Genomic DNA, 17735 nt, shown 5'->3' with positions numbered 1-17735 from the left:
GTTCCCAGTAGGGAAAAAATCATACCTAATGTGGCTGATGCAAATCTGCTGCCATAGGATCCTATCATTTGTATCAGCTGTGATAGAACCAAGTGAATCTGTGATGGGAAGATTGCAGGCACATCCCATATTGCACAGTAATGGTAATACCCTGCATTTCTACAGCATGTCCAACTCAATCATTTTAGACTGCTTAGTCAAGATTTTCCAGTTCAGGCATTTAATAGATATTAATAATTAGGCAAATAAAATGCTGTTCAGCTGATTGAGGGAGGAATCAGTATTGATCCTGGGCCTCATGCTGCTGGTATAGTTGGGCCAGTATTGTCGTGGTGGAGATAAGAGAGCTCGTCCATCAATACACACATTTGAGAGAAGATCAAAACAACCCAGGTGGTAAATAACCTGGACACTTGCCTGCAGGACCTAAAATTAGAGATCAGCACAAAGACTTGGCAGGTGAATACTCAGCAGATGCTGTCTTATCTCTCTATTTGCTTTGGAAGATTGGGGATGACCCAAAACATGTTGAAATCAATTTGTATCTTCTCCTTTATTTCAATAGGCTATGCACTGGCCTCTAATCATTTGTGGGCCTAATCAAATGATTTTTCTCATTGCCAGCTAATTACTCCTATGGAGAAATGAAACAATGTTAGATGAGCACTCTGTAGGAGCGGTATCTATACCGTATGGCTTAGAATGAAAAATTATGGGCTTGATTTCACACTGTCTTGAAGTCTCTTACTCCACCTAAAACAAGGACAATTTCCCACTCTTTTCTTGGTATGAATATGAGTGAAGATTTAAGTGGAATGACTGTAACAAGCTCCCTTCCTTATGCAACAAAAAAAAAAGCTACTGCAAGCAGGAAATCATTGACTTTCAGCACCAAGAGAGGAAGAAGCAATGCATTTAAATTGCAACAAGGAGGTTGGGTATCAGCAAAATGTTCTGTTGGTGAGGACAGTGAGCATGGGGCTGGGATACTTGGGGAGCCTTTGGCACCTCCAGCTTGGCTCCAGCCCCAAGGCAGGGGATGGAGCACCCAGAGACTTCCTGGGCCACTGTTGACAGTGTCTGGTTGGAGTTCTGCCACAATTTGGGGGAAAATGCCAGGTGCAGGACAAAGACAAATTCAGTGCCATCACTTTGCCATTTGCTCTATTTGACACACGACAAAGCAGGAAATGTGAAAATGTGAAATCTGCAATTAATTAGATAATGGGAAATCAGTCATGCTAATAAATATCTAAATGTTGTCAGACTTCAATTACAGCTTTGTGGATAGGACTGATCTAGTGATCACTTTCTTTAGCAATCAGGTGGAAGGCTGCATAGGTCTGAGCTACTGATCCTATGTGCAGCTTCCCTGTAATATTTCCCAGCTAAACCTTCAAGCTGAGTGTTGGATTTGAGGCATTGCGTGGGGCACTGAATCTCAGCAAAGGGAAGATCTTTGTTCAACAATCCCAAAAAACTTCTTTGACATCATGGAGGGGAAAAGAAATGGCCTGCACAAAAGGCACAACTTGCTGAAAGCAACATTGCATGCCAAAAAAAGCACCACTTAAACTGCACTGTGTGTTTGTGGAGCAGAATCTAAGGTGCTGTAGCATGGAGTGGTTATGCCCAGCCTTACAGGACCCATACAGCACTGTGAATGTAAAATGTGATATATGCAAAATGCAAACATTGATATGAGCCAGCAGTGCCCTGGCAGCCAGGAGGGCCAGCTGTGTCCTGGGGGAATCAGGTCCAGCATTGCCACTGGGGACAGGGAGGGGATTGTCCTGCTCTGCTCTGCTCTAGGGCAGCCTCACCTCGAGGGCTGGGGGCAGTTTTGGGTGCCACAACATAAGCAGGATATAAAGCTACTACAGAGCATCCAAAGGAGGGCAACAAAGATGGTGAAGGGCCTCAAGGGGAAACTGTATGAGGAGAGGCTGAGGGCACTTGGTCTGTCCAGCCTGGAGGGAACTGAGGGGAGACCTCAGTGCAGATACAAATTCCTTATGAGGGGCAGAGGAGGGGCAGACACTGATCTCTTTTTGGTGGTGATAGTGACAGGACCTGAGAGAACGGCCTGAAGTTTTGTCAAGGGAAGTTTAGGTTGGATATTAGGGAAAAGTTCTTTATCCAGAGGGTGGTTGGGCACTGGAACAGGCTCCCTAAGAAAGTGGTCACAGCACCAAGCCTGACAGAGCTCAACAAGCATTTGGACAACTCTCTCAGGCCCATGGTGTGATTCTTGGAGTGTTCTGTGCAGGCCCAGGAGTTGGACTTTGATGATCCTTGTGGGCCCCTCTCAACTCAGGATATTCTGTGATTCTATGATTTAATCTCAGGCAGATGTTTATCCTTCAAGTGTCATGTAGAGTGCCATGTTCTTTGTGTTGATTCTAGCATTGAGAGAAAATTTCAGTAACAAGGTGCTAGTGAGATGGAAGAAAATGGGGGGCAGGATGGAGAATTTAACTTGTTTGGTTTATTTATTTTCCTTCCAGCTTTCCACAGGTCTATTTTTTTTACCTTGTTCTTGGCTCTATGTCTCTGATCCCTTCTGTCCTGTTTTTGTTCACTTTCCTTTGTTGCTGATGGTTTCACGCTGTTTCCATTCCTCTCCTTTGGTGTGACACAGATTCTCTGCCTGAGCCCCATCCAAGGTGTTGGACTCCCTGCAGTTACAGCACAGTCTCAACACCAGGGACATGACTTCCTGCTTCTCTGACAGCGTCTGCATTGTGTAAGTGAATATGTGTTTTATCAGCCCACAGAAAAGAAGTTTCAGTGTATTACTTAATGGATTCTCCTTTTTCTGCCTTCTCAGGACACTGGCAGCTCTTCACCTCTTCTTCATTGTTGCTGGTCTCTTGGTATCTGCAGGAGACTGCTCTAGATGATCTACACACACCAAGAGAGCTTTGCTTCATGTGGAGACCCTACAGTCAACACAGAGAAAACACATAAAGGTATGAGAAAGTTGTTATGAATAAACATTCCCTATGCAGAGGGAAGTAGAAACACAAAAAAATCCCTGGATCTCATTACTAGAGGAATGAGATACCTGTAATAACTTGTATATCTCACATCCAGTTCAGGGCTTTCACCACAAAATAGTCCTCCTGTCCACTGAGACCAGGGTACACAGGGATGGATTTTTACTTTTTTCACTCTTTCAGGTGTGCTAAGGATGGTGGAAGGTGGGACCTGTACCCAACAATACAGCAGTATTGGGACAGTGCATTTCACCACTCACTCCCTCATGTGGGAAAGTCTAACTTACACCAAGTCACTCTGTCACCTCTCTGTTTTTGAATGAAAGGTTGAGGGTTGTTTAACAGTGCTAAATATATTGGCAGTCACCCAGGGGATGAGAAGATCACTAGTAGTATTTTCTTCTATTTAAAAAGATAGGTGCAATAATCAGAGGTGCTCTGATGAGACTTAAAGCTTTAACTTCTAATAACCATCTGTCTGGAGTTTGCAGACACCCATGATCTACAGCTACAAGGTATTTGAATTAGCATCCCAATCCTGTGAACTCAGAAAGTCCCTGAAGAGAGGTAACCTCTGATTGCTGAGCAATAGTACTGCTCAGTTCTGCAACACTGACACAAACCACACTATAGCTGTGCATGAGCAAAGGCTGACACAACCACACAAAAGGTATCCATAAATGTTTTTTAGACATCAGGTAGACAATCTTTGGTCTCATTCTTCTGTTTGCATCCTTGCCTTTGCCTCCCAAATTCAGACACATGTTTTCCACTAGGCAGGCAGTATGATGGCTGAAGGAAAAAGAGGTCAGTGCTATTACCTCAGTGTGACCTCTGTTTTCATTGTCTGTACCTTTGACATCTAATCAAACACACATTAAACTATCCAAAATGCACACATCTGGGCTCTTTGTAGAGTATGTTTGTTTCATTTTTTAAAGCTTTGCTTACCTGTGGAGTCTACTATTTATTGTATGATGCTTTTTGCCACTTAGGCACTATGCTTAATCAGATTTGTAAATTAATTCTCTCCTGGGGTTTCTCTTTGTGTGTTCAGAAAGCATAAAAAGTGTTAATGACACGCTTCAAAACACACACTGGTTACATTAGTCATCCTCTCAGCATATGAGTTTTATGGAGAATACTTTCAGTTAAAAAAAAGCCTTTAATCCAGTTTATTTCCCCCACTTTTGATCCCTAGAGTTATGTTACATGTTAGTAAACAGCTACACAACATGCAAAGGCTGTAATTGCCTTTTTTTTTTTTTTCTAGAGGAGAAGAGCTACTGTTTACATCTTGAAATATCTATTATTACTTTTTTGTGATATATTCAACTGAAAACATTTTCATACAGGAAATTTGCCTTGTTCTGGAAGATGGAAAGCTGGTTGTAAAAATAAGCACTGCTGAATCACAACATGCCTTCCTCCTGCTCTCCCTGCCCAGCAGTCCCAGCCCACATCAGGGCTGACACAGGATGGGAAAGAGCAGCTTGGATGGGGAGCACCAAACTCTGCATCAGTGCTGCCCACGCCTTCATGGACAGACCATCCCTCACACGCCGTGCCCCTTCCTTGGCAAGCTGCTCAAAGCACCTCCTAGTCAACAAACCCCTCTGGGGCAAACACTGCAAAGTGGGAAAGAATTTGCGTGGCAGAAAATGTCACTGATGTTGGTGACATGTTGGAGGAGAGGGTGCTTGGCCAGCACTGCAGCGCCCCTTGGCAAGAAAGGAGGACTGCCATGGCTACTGCTCTGCAGCCTGAGAGCTGCAGTGACAACAAACTGCAGCACACCACCTTGGAAGTGAGGGGTACTTCCCAGAAGTCATTTGCACAGACAAGTCAATTTCCACAGACAAATGTGGTTGCAGTCCTCACTTTATGCCAGTGGGCTCAGCAGAAAATCTCTCCTCATAGTGCACACTCACTTTTGTGCTCTCTAGGAGTCTTATCTACACACCCCACCCCAACCCACACACTCCCCCAATCTCTCGGCCTTTTGTGTTTCACAGGAAACAAGTAGATAAACCACATCTTTCAATTTCCTAATTATGCAAAAACGTAGAAACTCCTAAACTTTCAGAAGCTCAAAAAATGCTGACATGGTTGGAAAAAAACAGGCAAAGTGGAGACCTGAAACCAAATGGGGATTTCACACTGGGATGTCATAAACATTACGAAGATGAGGGGTGTGCTCACAGAACACTCACATGTTTTTGCTGAAACAGAACAGCGGTGGATGGTAAAGAGAGCCCCATCTTTGAGGAAGGACCCAGCAGGAGGAAAATCTTTTGTCTGATGGAGCAATCCATGATTCTGAGAAGAGAAAACATTGCGTTGATTGTTGCAGAGAGGAACTTGCTCAGCTCAGTGGGGAGGAACCTGGCTCTAGCACTGCTCTCCAGCAGGACCCTGGGGATTTCTAGATGTGTTTTTGGCCAGACCACTTCTTCTCTCCCAGCCTCCCTCTTTCCTTGGATCTGTGCCTGCCTCAGAGCTGTGGGATAACCAGGACTTCATCCATTCTGCACCAACATGGGGACATGCAAATGCACTAAGTGCATGCAATGGAGCCCCAGCAAGAAGCCAGAGAGCAGCTATGCCTGTGCTGTTGCTCCCTGATTTCTGAGTGCCACAGTCACTGCCTGTCCATTGGCTGTCACATGTTTGTGTTCCTGGGACACCTGGAGAGGCTCAGTTCATCCCATCAGTGCAGCTGCTTGTTCCCCTTCTCCCTGGTTTCACATGTTCACTCTCAAATCTTCTCCTTCTTGCCAGTTGCTTCAGACCACATGATTTAACCCTTTGCAAATTTTCCCACATTCAGGAACAATTTTGGGCAATGGGAAGGGCATCCAAAGAACTGAACCTGCAGGGTAGGTGGGCTGGTGGTGAGAGCAGCCTGTTGGAGCCCACTGCTGCTAGCAGGGAATGCTGCAGCCCATGGTACCAGTACTTACAGAGCCCTTTTCCCCCAGTTCCCACATCATTACAGCCTGTACAGGTCTCTAGCTTCTCGCTTGCTATTTCCTTGTTCCAATGTCTGTATTCTTTTTCCTTGGGAAACAGCAGAGTGACAGGAAGCAGGAATCCCTGATTCTGGTGAGTTCTGGCCATGAGTGCCACAATTGTCAGCCAGATGCCAAGAAACCCATGTCATTCACAGGCAACATTTGTTTCCTTAGCAGCTCTTCTGTTGTCTGGCACATTGTCAAGGGCAAAGGAAGAGGGCAGGTTCATCAAGCACTGCTGGCCAGGCTTGCAGGCAGCGTGCAGGCTTGGAGGACTGACTGCAGCAGAGCATGGGCGGCGTTTTCTGCAGCCTGTGCTGCTGCTTTGACATCAAATTACTCAGGTCCTGTAGGTTAATATGGTTACCGTTCCTATATAGGAAAAGATGTGTTAAAACACCAGTTTGAAGGGCAGGACTGTTGTGAGGACCTGAGCACCTTCCTCCTAAGAAGCTTTGGCCTGTCTGCAGGGCAGCTGTACTACCTTGTCCTGGATGAGGAGCTGCTGCCTGTCCTGTCCCAAACCTGTCCCAACCTCTCTTTCTGTTTCCACAACACTGAGAGGAGAACATGAGGGTGGTGTCTCTGTGGCTCTCCAGCTCCTGCTTTAACTAAAAGGATGTTTATTTCCTGCAAAGGAAAGCACAGTCAGCTGTCATGCTAGAGGAAAATAAAACACACTGCCAGACTGGTATATTTTACACATCTGCACAGAGATTTCATCAGAGCTTAACTTGGCTTATCAAACCAAGCCCTAATTTTGCACATCACTAGTGGACAAGCTCGGGGGACTAATGCAGACAGGGACATGCTCAGTTTGTTCCCAGTGTGGTTGTCACATGAGACAGTCCCAGCTGGAGTAAGCATTGAAAGTATTGAAAATGGACACTGAGCATGTGGAGCTCGGGAAATGGAAGAATATGACATTAATGCTGCAGATATTACACATTCCTGGTGATCTGCTGCTGAGTGGTGCCACATGGCTTCACTGCGTGGTGCTTGTCCGGCACATTTGTTGCTCCAGTGAAATTTGGTTCCTTCAAAACACCCCATAGGCTGAGGCATTGCAGGGTGTCCTGTATGACTGTGAGAATCAGAAATTCATGGTAGCATTGGAGGATCAGAAATGTGGACTTTTTAGGTAGAGAAGGAGTTATTGTCCACACCTAATGGTGGCCTTGGGAGTGGATTAGAGAATCATGCAGCAAAGCATCTTGACTCCATGAGGGTCCTGAATCTTCCTGTTGTTTCTTGCAATTCCTTTATCTGTATCTATCATGGAATGGGTAATCATGCCCATTTCAGCCTAACATTGTCCCATTTTCTTTTTATTTCCCCTTACACTATTACACATAGCAATCATTTTTGGCCATGAACATTTTTATTTTTGTTAACTGAGGTATTTCTCACAACAAAAATCTTTCTAAGTCTGGTTACTGTTTTCCCTTATTGTGAATATTCATTCAGCACTTACCTTTGCCAAAGATGATGTAGTGCAAGCAGGTGTCACAGCCGTACGGAAAGCACATTTCATTTCTGACAGTGATCCTGCTGTTTCAGTAGAAGCCTACCCCATGCAGAGATAGGCTGGTTAGATCAAACTGTACTAATTGCAGAGTGATTTGGAAATCTGTTCCACTTGCAAACAGAATGAATCCAACACTTTGTAACATTGAATTAACAAAGGTCACATTTCATAAATATTACCAAGCAATTTTCATGGATAATGCAGCAGGCTAGTTAATGATTAGAGCAGTAAACCTCTGACGTAAAGCCACGATGAATAAGGGACATATTTTTACAGCTTCCGTTATTATTGCCTCAGGGATCTTAACTAAAAGCAGCAGAAATTATTAGGTTCCAACATATCTTTAAAATCTAACCAGTCAGGCTGTATCTGGTCTTCCCAATGGCTTTTGTATTACAAACTAGAAAATTCAGGATTTCAGAGTATCAGTTAGATTCTCAGTGGGAAAAAAAAAAAAAGGCATACTGGTTTCAGTCCAGTTCTACTGGACTCTGCAGTGTAAAAACCAGTTTTGGTAACTGGTGGGAATTGGCATAGCTCAGATTAAGAAGGGATGGAATTCTCCCTCATGCCCCAACTGCTGAATCTGCTGGATCAGGGCAGCAACCTTTAGTAAAGATGTAGTTCTGCCCCAAGGACTGATCCCAGGGACGGGCTCTCCTCCGAAAACTTGGTCTCAACTGGGTCAAAACACTTTTTCTTAGATTGGAATGAATTACCTGAGCAGTAATCTTGATGAAGTCTGTGGGATTAGCTCTGTAGGGAACCAATATTGAACATAAGTAAGGGAAGATGATAGAATGAATCCTTATGAATCCCTGGGATTAAACAGAAATCTTGGGCCCAGGTATAAACAGAGGACTCAAAACCAGTGAATGTAATTTTCTAGGACTTAATTAGGCATGTTTTTATCTGATAGTCACACACTCATAGACAACCAGTATTTCTTAGTAGGGTTTCATCTTCTGTGAGCTATTTGTGTCTGAATTTTATGGGTTAGAAAACCTTGGTATACAGCTGTGGAACAACTGCCATCCAGCAGTGCTGAAGGATGCTTGGGAATCAGCAAAATTCCAGCAGGTATTTTATATTTCCTTCATCCAGAAGAAACCAACAGGGATGGAAAGTATTATATATTGCCAATCTATAATACATTTTTGAGAGAAATTATGTGTGAAACATGCAGCCCTTTGTGAAACGTGCAGTGATGTCCAGGTATTTGGATGAAGAGGTGGAACTTGTTACATCTCCATTTGGGAAGGCCATTTGATGAGATGAAATGTGAATTGTCCATGCACTGACACCATTTGGACATGACTGGTTTTAATTTTCAATTTTTAGGTGCTCATGCTCTAAGGCCATTCAGAACCTAAAGTTAAAACTTAATTCTTTGAAAACCTAGTCCAATTAACATGACAGAAAAAAACAAAACCAAATCAAACAAAACCCCAACATTAATGGAAGTAGCAACTCAGCTAAACATAAAATAGCCCTAATTGTGAAAGCCAGCCTAAAGCAGCATCAGGACCAGAGTCAGAAGAAACCTAGAAGGCTTTTTTCCCACAGCTGGACCCAGAGGACCCTGACAGGCAGAGGGCTGCAGGGTCACTGCTCCCTGGAGGGCTCACCCTGCCTGCAGACAGCACTTTCTCCAGCCCTGCCTCCATCCCAGCTGGAACGGGCTGAAAAATAACTGGAAGTTTCTTGTCAGACCAGACACACAGCACAGCCAGTTCTTCATTGACAAATGAGAGAAAGAAAACAAAACATCACACTGTCATTTAAAAATAGCTTCAGCAGAAATACCAGGGGCAGAGCTTTCACCGCGCAGAGATCAGCGACTGATTAGGGAGGGTTATCAGCGTACCTGGTGCCGGATAAAACCCGATCCTGCCGCAAGGCGCTCTCACTCAGCCGGACACATTGTGGGGGTGTGGTGAATGCCTGAGAAACTCTAGAAGTTTTCTGATAATTCAGGAGTTTGAAACAAGGGGGTTCTGCTCCTTGCCTGCAATGCCACTTTGGGAAAACTCCATGTGGTGCCAAGTGGCATTTTTGGATTTTGGTGGGACAGGGCCACTCACTGTTCATGACAGATGCAAGCTGGCTTGGTCTGCTGCCAAAGTGGGGAGAGCTGTGCAAGGGTGATTCCCCCCTGTAAATGATAGTGAAAGCATTTCTAAAGGAGAGGCACCAAAGTTCAGCCCAGGTTTGGGGACTTCCATTTTTAAAGCACAGTGTGTGCGACATGCAACAGTTTTCCAATGGCAAAGCTCAAATTGCATGACCCAGGATTTAGGGTTATTGCAACTTTTAACATTCCTCCTGGTCTTCTGCCTCTTGATTCTGCTTATACAAAGAATTCAGGTGTTAAAATTAATGTATTTTTCTTGATCTGTTTATTGTAAAGTACTTAGGCATAATTTAATTTGCAACTGTTATTTTGGTCTATTTGCATTATTCTAATTATTTGATCCAATAGGGGAATTATTATTCACCAGCTGAAGAAAATTGTGCAATGAACAAAAACACACCAGTTTGCCTAAGAGACTCTAGGATGTATTTCTAGACAAAAGAAGAAATTGATGGAAAGATATCAAGAGCAAGTCCTGAGTTTTTCTGAGATGGTACAATTTGTTAGTTTACCGTAGTCCCTTCAAGATGTACCTTGACCCATCACTTGTCCAAAACTTCATATCAGGAGCTGTGGCTGAAATCCAGATGCTTGAAACACTGTCAGTACTGCAAAAAAGAAAACAAGTATATTAGAAGAAAAGCAACTGGATGAGTAGCTCTGCTAAGTCAAGTGTCATTCTCATGACCCTAAGATTAAATATCTTTCCTGTTTTTATGTATCCTGACTGTTCTTGACATGTGACTGCAAAAGCAAAGCACAGCACAATGGAAATATGTGCAAAACTATCAAAACCACAGAAAGAGACAAATCAGGTAACATGGTGACCTACCCCAAAGCAGGGAGTCCCCCTCCTGGGGCTGCCCTCACAGCTGGCACCCATCCACAGCTGGATGTGTGCCCTGCTGGTTGGATGCCATCATGTGCAGCGTGCTCGGGAGGGCAGAGTCCCTGCCTCTGCACTCAGGACTGAGGACATGGCATCTGCTGCCTTGCCAAAGCCACTTCATGGAGTGGGCAACGCCCCAAGAGCACAGCAGTGCCTGCAGTCAGCGTGGCCCTCCCCTGCCCCTGGGGTACACCTGCTCACAGCCATGTTGTGCAGCAAGCAGGGGGATGCAGAAGCCTCGCTCTGGGTCTCCTTGCAGGAGTCATCATGCACCCATCCTTTCCCCTCTTTTTGCCCCATTCCCAGGATCTTGGCCATGAGGAGTTCCCACCATTCTTGCTCTTCCAGGCTATCTTCAAAATGCTGTCTTGGGTGATTCTGTAATCTCCCAGGGAGCTGCATTTCTGAGACGTCTCTTCCTGCACAATGTCCATTCCCTGGTGGGATCCACATGGGCCATTTCTGGGGACAGTGCAGATCCATCATACCACTGGGATTCCAGTTCTCCCATCACAAGGCCAGGGCATTATTTTGGACTGGTTCTTTACTAAAGCAATAAGTTACTGTTCTTCAAGCTGAGGGAACAGCAAGTGACATCTTAGGCATTTCACTCCCAGCTCAGTTGCCTCTGCTCCAGGCACCACCTGAAAGGAAAACCAGCTGCCCCAGCTCCCCCAGTAAACCAGAGGTGGGAAAATGCAACTCCCTCAGCACAGTCTGTAGACATATCAACTCAGCCTGTGAGTGACTCTGACAATTTTGCTGCTGAGATTCCCTGCAGGAAGGAGAATACTGAATACAGGTTGTCAAAATGCCTTTTAGCATTAGCAGGATACTCTGCTGCAGGCAGAGTAGGATACATACAAAGCCTTAAGCTGTTCCAGGCTTCACAGAGCAGCAGACAGGAAAATACATGTGGCTGCACTGGGACACGTTGTTTTCAAAGCCCTGTGTGATAGCACCAAGTGGCATAAATCAGAATTACCTGTCACAAACTGTATGTCTCTGTGGCCATTTCTCCAGTCCTGGCTGAGCAGCAGCTCAAACTCTCTGAGACAGTGGTTACACTGGAAAGAAGGAAAAGATGTAGCAATGCAGGAGACGGTAAAAAAAGCACTGATGCCTGACAAAAATGTTGAAATGCATCCCTTTAGAAAGTAGTGCTGAGGATGTGTGAGGGCAGGAACATGAGGGGCTTTCCTGCTTCCTGAGAACCCACAAGTGGCTCCAGGAGCTTCTTCCTTTAGCTTCAATTTCCATTTTGGCTTTTCTGTATGAGGAAGTGCAGGACTCTGCCCCAACTGCACTTTCTGCAGCCCCAGAGTGTCCAGTGTTTCTCTAAAACACTTTGCAAAGTTAAAGCTCAGCCCATCCCCAGGGACCTTGTGGAGCGAGGCCAGCAGCACATCCTCCTGGAAGCAGCTAATGACTGAGCTGCTAAATACTTCACATTCCTCATGGACACCAATTCAGACTCCAAACCTGAGGAGGTTACTCAGCATAAGACATTTGCCTCCTGGAACTCGTCTGAATAGCAACAAGTCAAAACCTCAGTCCAGACCTCACCTCCAGATCCAAGCCATATCCTGACCAGCCTAATTGTGAGGAGTCACAGCCTGGGACCTCTGCCTGCCCTGGAGACCAAGAGCAGGATCTCTATTCCTGGTGCTGAGCTATTGCCCACCTGTGGTATTTAAAGGCCTTTTTCCTAATTACCTTCCACACCTCCAGCTTCTGTTGGGCTTCCATCCTCCTCTCCAAAAGTCTCTGCCTGCCTTGGTTTAAGTAACTCATTGCAAGACACTCTAACCAGGGCTGTCTTAAAACAAAGGTAAGTGTTGGTTTCTTCTCACCCTCCAGTTTGGGTAAGTCACCATGGTGTGTGAGCAGGTTGGCAGTGAAAAGCAGCCTGGCTTGGACTTACCACTGCCAGAAAAGTTCTGGGCATTGTGATGTGGCAACTGAACAACATCCCATGGCTCTCAGAAGTGTATTTTCCATATAGGAGGTCAAGATAGTAAGAGCAGATTTTGTAGTGTTTAACACCAATAATTGCTACTGGAAACAAAAGGTGTTGCTGGAAATTTAAGGCAGAAGTAATTTGTCCATGACCACATGCTGGGATCAAGGTTCCAGGGCTCATAGCTGCTACCCCAGACCTGCTGCTCCAGTACTTGGGGGTCAAAGGCTGAGAGTAGCTGTATTTTTGGAAGAAGTCCTGTTCTTAGATGGATTCAAGCATAGAGAAATCAGGACAACAGCTTCATAAATGTATTTCCTTCTGCCTTTCTCACTCATCACTGACTTGTTCCCACACTTTTTGGCAGCCTCTAGCACTATTTTTCTTTTCCCCACAGATTTCTGTGCTGCTTCTGTGCAAAGGTAAGTTCATGTAAGAGAGGCTTAGACAGAAAGAAAAACAAGCAGCCAAGGTCCATATTTTAAGTATTATTGAATACATTCTGGTAACACTTATTTCTTAGAACAAGAAATTATTTGTATATGCCAAAAACCTAAAGAAAACCCTGAAGTGTTGAATTTATCCTTTCTAATGTATTAGTTATAAGAAGGTACCATTTGCTATCTGCTTCTTACAACATTACACCCAGGTGGTCTTTCTATTTGTCCCAGAGTTTGTCCTGAGGTGCTGCTGTGCTTTGCTCATTACTGCTAATGCTGTTGTTCTGCAAGGTTATGAGAAGATGAGGCAACACAGAGCTTTTCAAATCCAGGTTTCAGTAAGAACAGAGACACGTATCTCTCCAGTCTGTTGGGGGAAAGAACAAAAAATAAATTGCTCTGGTGATCTGCAGTTGCTGGCTATTAATTCCTTTGAGGATTTTGTATTGCTTCCAAGGCAAATACAAGATTAGCTGATGGAGTAATGGAGTAGTATGGGATAGAGATCACATGGGGGTTCTTGTAACACAGATGTTATTTATTTAGCCTATGCAGAGCAAACCTACTTACAGATGTAATTTTGTATGTTCAACATGATGTCTGTGTGCCCAGTAGCCCCCAGTATAACCTGAGAAGTCAGGAATTCTGCCTTTGTGAGCCCCCAGCTCCCGGGCAGGGACAGCTGCCCTTACATCCACTCAAGTGTGTGCTCCATCAGGGAGTCACGGTGCAATCACTTGGCAACGTGCAAAGTGAGCAGGTAAAAAAGCAACCTGGCTGCAGGAAGGCAAGTGGAAAACAGGTCTCAGTCACCTGAAAACTTCCTGCTGATTCACCCAGCTGCAGGGGCTGCCCATCCCAGCTGCACCCGTCAGTGGTGGTGCTTGGAAGAAATGCTGCTGCTGTAAGAATGCTGCTATTTTGTAAAAGCATGTGCAGGACCTTCCAGTGCCAGATATCCAGACGTGCTAATGCAAAATGCATTAGCCCAAGCAGCAGGAGCTCCAGGGTTGCTGGCGCCATTGAGTTCCACTCATTTCATCTTTATTATAAATACTGCATTGTCGTCTCATTCTTTTCTCTCATCCTCTCTTTAGAAAAGAATTATAAGGCTCTAGTTGACTGGTCCCTTTGACTTAGTACAGTTGTTAAACCACAGGCAGTAAATACCTCTTTCAATTGTTTAAGGCGGATGTATTTATTTCATTGGAACAACTGAATGAAATCTGTAAGAGCTGAAGAATCCCCTCTTTCATGGCAGCCTCTGCTTTTCTACCTCTGAGCTGAATGCAAAAGGAACTCTTCCTTAAACCTGCCGTGTGAAATCAGCCCACCTTCAGGCTCCCCACTCTCAGCTTCGTTTTTTGTGGTTCAAGAAGTATTGCAGCCTCCGAAGACTCACCCGCCCACTTGTAAATAGTGATCTTTCACCAGGCAGATCTCAGCTGACAAATGTTAATTGTTATGCAAACTATCCAGAAGATGAGCTCTTCTCCCAGGACTGAAGGGCAGCCACGTCCCAGATGAAACGAGGCAGCTGTTTAAACAGCGCGGGGTGCGCTGCCCCGGCTGCCAGAGCAGCGGGAGAGCGGAGCTGGAGCTGTGCCATGCCACCATGGTTAACACCCCCGCTTTTGTGGAGAAAGCCTCCACAGCACAGCTTGAGAACTTTAACTGACCCCACGCCATCAGGAAGATGATGCTGTTTCAGTGGAAAACAGATATATAAAAATTGTTTCTTTGGGCTCATGCGGTGGGATGCTCCCCGCTTCATCTGGGAAAAACAAATTCTGATTGTTGGGGCAGGATAAGGATGGGAGAGCAACGCTTTTCCCGGACCAGAGGATTTGAAACGGACCAGGGATGCTGAGAATGCCGTGCAAATCTTGTTCTTACCAGGAGGTAGATCCTTCCCTGAGGTGGGTGGTGCTGCTGGGCCGTGGCTCCCAAAGCAGTCCCCTGGGAAGCTGGGAACCAGCTCCTGTTCTGTGAAAGGCTCCATTGCTGCTGCTCACAACTCCTCCAGAGGCTGAAAGGAATTCTGAACGTGCTGTCAGCTCATTTTTCCTTCCAGTCCCATTTGGTCACTGCTCCTTCTCTGCACTGCTCCAGTGCGGGGTCTTTGGGATCACTATGAAGAGTGCGAGTCATGCCAGAAAAAGAGAGGGACTCACCACAGCTGCTCACAAAAACCACCCTGACAGGGCTGCAGGGCACTCTGTGAGCGAGTCCTGCCCTTTGCTGGGCAGCCTGCAGGGAGGAGGTGGTTCAGCAGGGCAGAACAGCTCCAGCAGTGAAAGGTGCCACTTGCTGTTCCCATGCCTTGGATCAGGCTGGCTGCAGAGAAAATTTACATTTCACACCATGTATGAGACACACATGGAGACCACTAGTGTGTGTTGCCAAATTATCTGTTATCAGCCGCATCATTGCGCTTCTGGGGTAAAAAACCCACTTTTCTGGCCACCAGATAACATGGAGAAATGTTTATTCCCTGGCAGTAACTTAGGATAATTTTCAGGGGTTGCTGTGTTCCTGATGAATACATGGAGAATTACTTCTGTATGTGGCTCTGCTGAATTTCTGAGCACTGAACCAGGGCTTCGTGCCATCCTGTACTTCTTGGGATGGTTTCAGAGGTTTTGTTGCTAGCTTGTTTTGATTTTTAAGACAGCTTTGTACTATTGCAGCAGAGAACTTCAGTTTGGATTTGTTCAGTTTGGGTTTTTTAAATAAATAAAATGCTTTATCCCACCTGTACATATATTCAAATGTACAGGATTTCATAAGCTTGAAGAGCATTTTAACAAAAAAAATACATTGAAAGGAAGAACAGAGGAAGGACTAAGATTTGAAGATTCAGACAACAAGGAAGTTTGTAATGATTCTTACTTTCTTGAAATTTAATAGCAACATTTTAATTGATTTCAGTGGCAGCAGGATAGGAGTCTACTTAAAAGGGAAAAAAAAATGGCATTTAACCAAAAAAATCTGTTCGAACTTCACATCTCCTTCCCTCCTTTTGCATCAGTTCCCAGTATCAGGCTGAGCAGAACAGCCATGTGCTATTTCCATGCTCCACTTTGCCCTTCAACAGCTCTCTCTGGCAACTTATTTTACAAAGTATGGGAAAACTCCTTCCCCAAAGGGCTGTAAAGCCATGGATTCAGTTGCCAGGGCAGGCCACCCAAGGCCCTCAGCAAGGGCTCTTGGCTCAGCCCACAGTATCCATAGTTGTTTTCAACTGAGACTGAGCTGATAAGGGGATTTCCTTTCAAGTGGAAAAGCATAAACTATATTTATATGCAGATAATTTCCTATTTGTTGGGTTTAGCTTAACAGGCTGAAATTCTGGCCCGTCTCTCCAGTGCTCCCCAACCACATGAAACATTCACAATTGTCCGGGTGGGAGTTGTTTTGCCAGAAGCTGGAGAGATGCCACAGTGCAGCTGCTGTGCAAGGCAGAGGTGGAAGGACACGGCCAGTCCTCCTTACTCTGCTTTTTCTGAAAGGAGCTAGCACAGACCACAGCACCTGCCACGTTCATTACAGCTACTTGTGCCACTGACCCATCATTTGTCCATTACCTGGGCAAAGTACATGTCTTTTGATCCAAACTTTCAAAAGAGAAATCCCTGAAGTATAACTAATGCCTGCTGAGCCAACCTGAGGACTCAGTGATTTTGCAGGCAAGCAGGACCATGCTCAGCTAAGGAGCAGGAGAGATTGAATTACATGAGTAGTGGAGGAAGGATTTACTGAAAAAGCTGGTAGAAGACTCCCAAACTATTAATGCCCAGAAGGAAGGGAATATCAAACCAGCAGTACTTCATGTTCATCTGGGAATCCTACTCCATTCTTCTCTACAGGGATTTCCAGAGGATGAGACCCCAGTTCACAGCAAACTGATAATTATTAGTCTTCTCTGTATCCATTTACTTGCAAAACACCTCAGGATCCCTCCCTGCAGGAATTGTTCATGTTTCTTGTATTACCTGGGGGTTTTATATTGCATTCAGTTCACTGACTGCCAGAGGAGTATGCTCTAGAGGCTTAAAGATTAAGCTTTTATTTAAATATATATTCCTCTAATGTTGTACATCTGGTTTTGTTTAAACTTGTTTCAGCAATCCTTTGCTTTCTGGGTCCTTTACTGCTGGTCCATCTAAACTCAGGCTGTGGATGTTACCAGCAGCTCTAGCTGAGCCAATGTCCTTTCCAAGATCAGGATTCCTCCAGTTTCACCCTCCTGGGAACTCATGGGGTGGATCAATATACACAAAGGTTTTGCAGAGCAGTGTCCTAAAGCCACCTTTGTTTTATACTCTGAAAGTCCAGAAAATAATAAAAACACCTCTGAAAGACAATAAATACCTGAATGTCTTACCCTTTCTGAGAGCCCTTAGTGCTTCTTGAGTCCTTTGATGTTTGGGTCAGTGTCCTTCAAGAAACAGCACATAGCTCTGGCCCACCCATCTCCAGACAATCTTCTGGCTCTGGAAAGAGGTTTTTTTTCAATTTTGGAGTGCTGTCTGTGTCTTCTGCAGTAGGATCTTGTCTCTTTATGTCTTTCAGTTTTGGAGCTTTCTGTTATTTTCTTTTGAAGTAGAAATGTTATGTGAAACCCCAAGAGCTCTAAGGACAGTGTTGATGGTCCTTGATGCCTTGAGTTAAAGCTGATATAATTCCTCTGCTGTGAAACAGTCATTAATCAGCCCTGAAAGTTAAAGTTAATATAAGAAGTCATTGGAATTCAAATAGAATTTGTGCA

The 17735-nt window shown here is 44.8% G+C and overlaps 1 long non-coding RNA gene across 2 annotated transcripts; it reads left to right on the top strand.

Annotated features, from left to right (window-relative positions):
* Positions 1-2614: 2614 nt before the first annotated feature.
* Positions 2615-17356, top strand: LOC135299600 (uncharacterized). Of its 2 annotated transcripts, XR_010361565.1 has the most exons (5): positions 2615-2746; positions 2831-2972; positions 4355-12395; positions 12922-12946; positions 13196-17356. It is a non-coding gene; the product is annotated as an uncharacterized LOC135299600 (long non-coding RNA). The 2 variants fall into 2 exon arrangements; XR_010361564.1 differs by having other exon boundaries at positions 4355-12946.
* Positions 17357-17735: the final 379 nt, after the last annotated feature.

Source organism: Passer domesticus, chromosome 4 (genome assembly GCF_036417665.1).
Source record: "Passer domesticus isolate bPasDom1 chromosome 4, bPasDom1.hap1, whole genome shotgun sequence".
Classification (NCBI taxonomy): Eukaryota; Metazoa; Chordata; class Aves; order Passeriformes; family Passeridae; genus Passer; species Passer domesticus.
The sequence above is the reverse complement of the archived record's forward strand: the minus strand, read 5'-3'. Positions and strand labels throughout refer to the sequence as shown.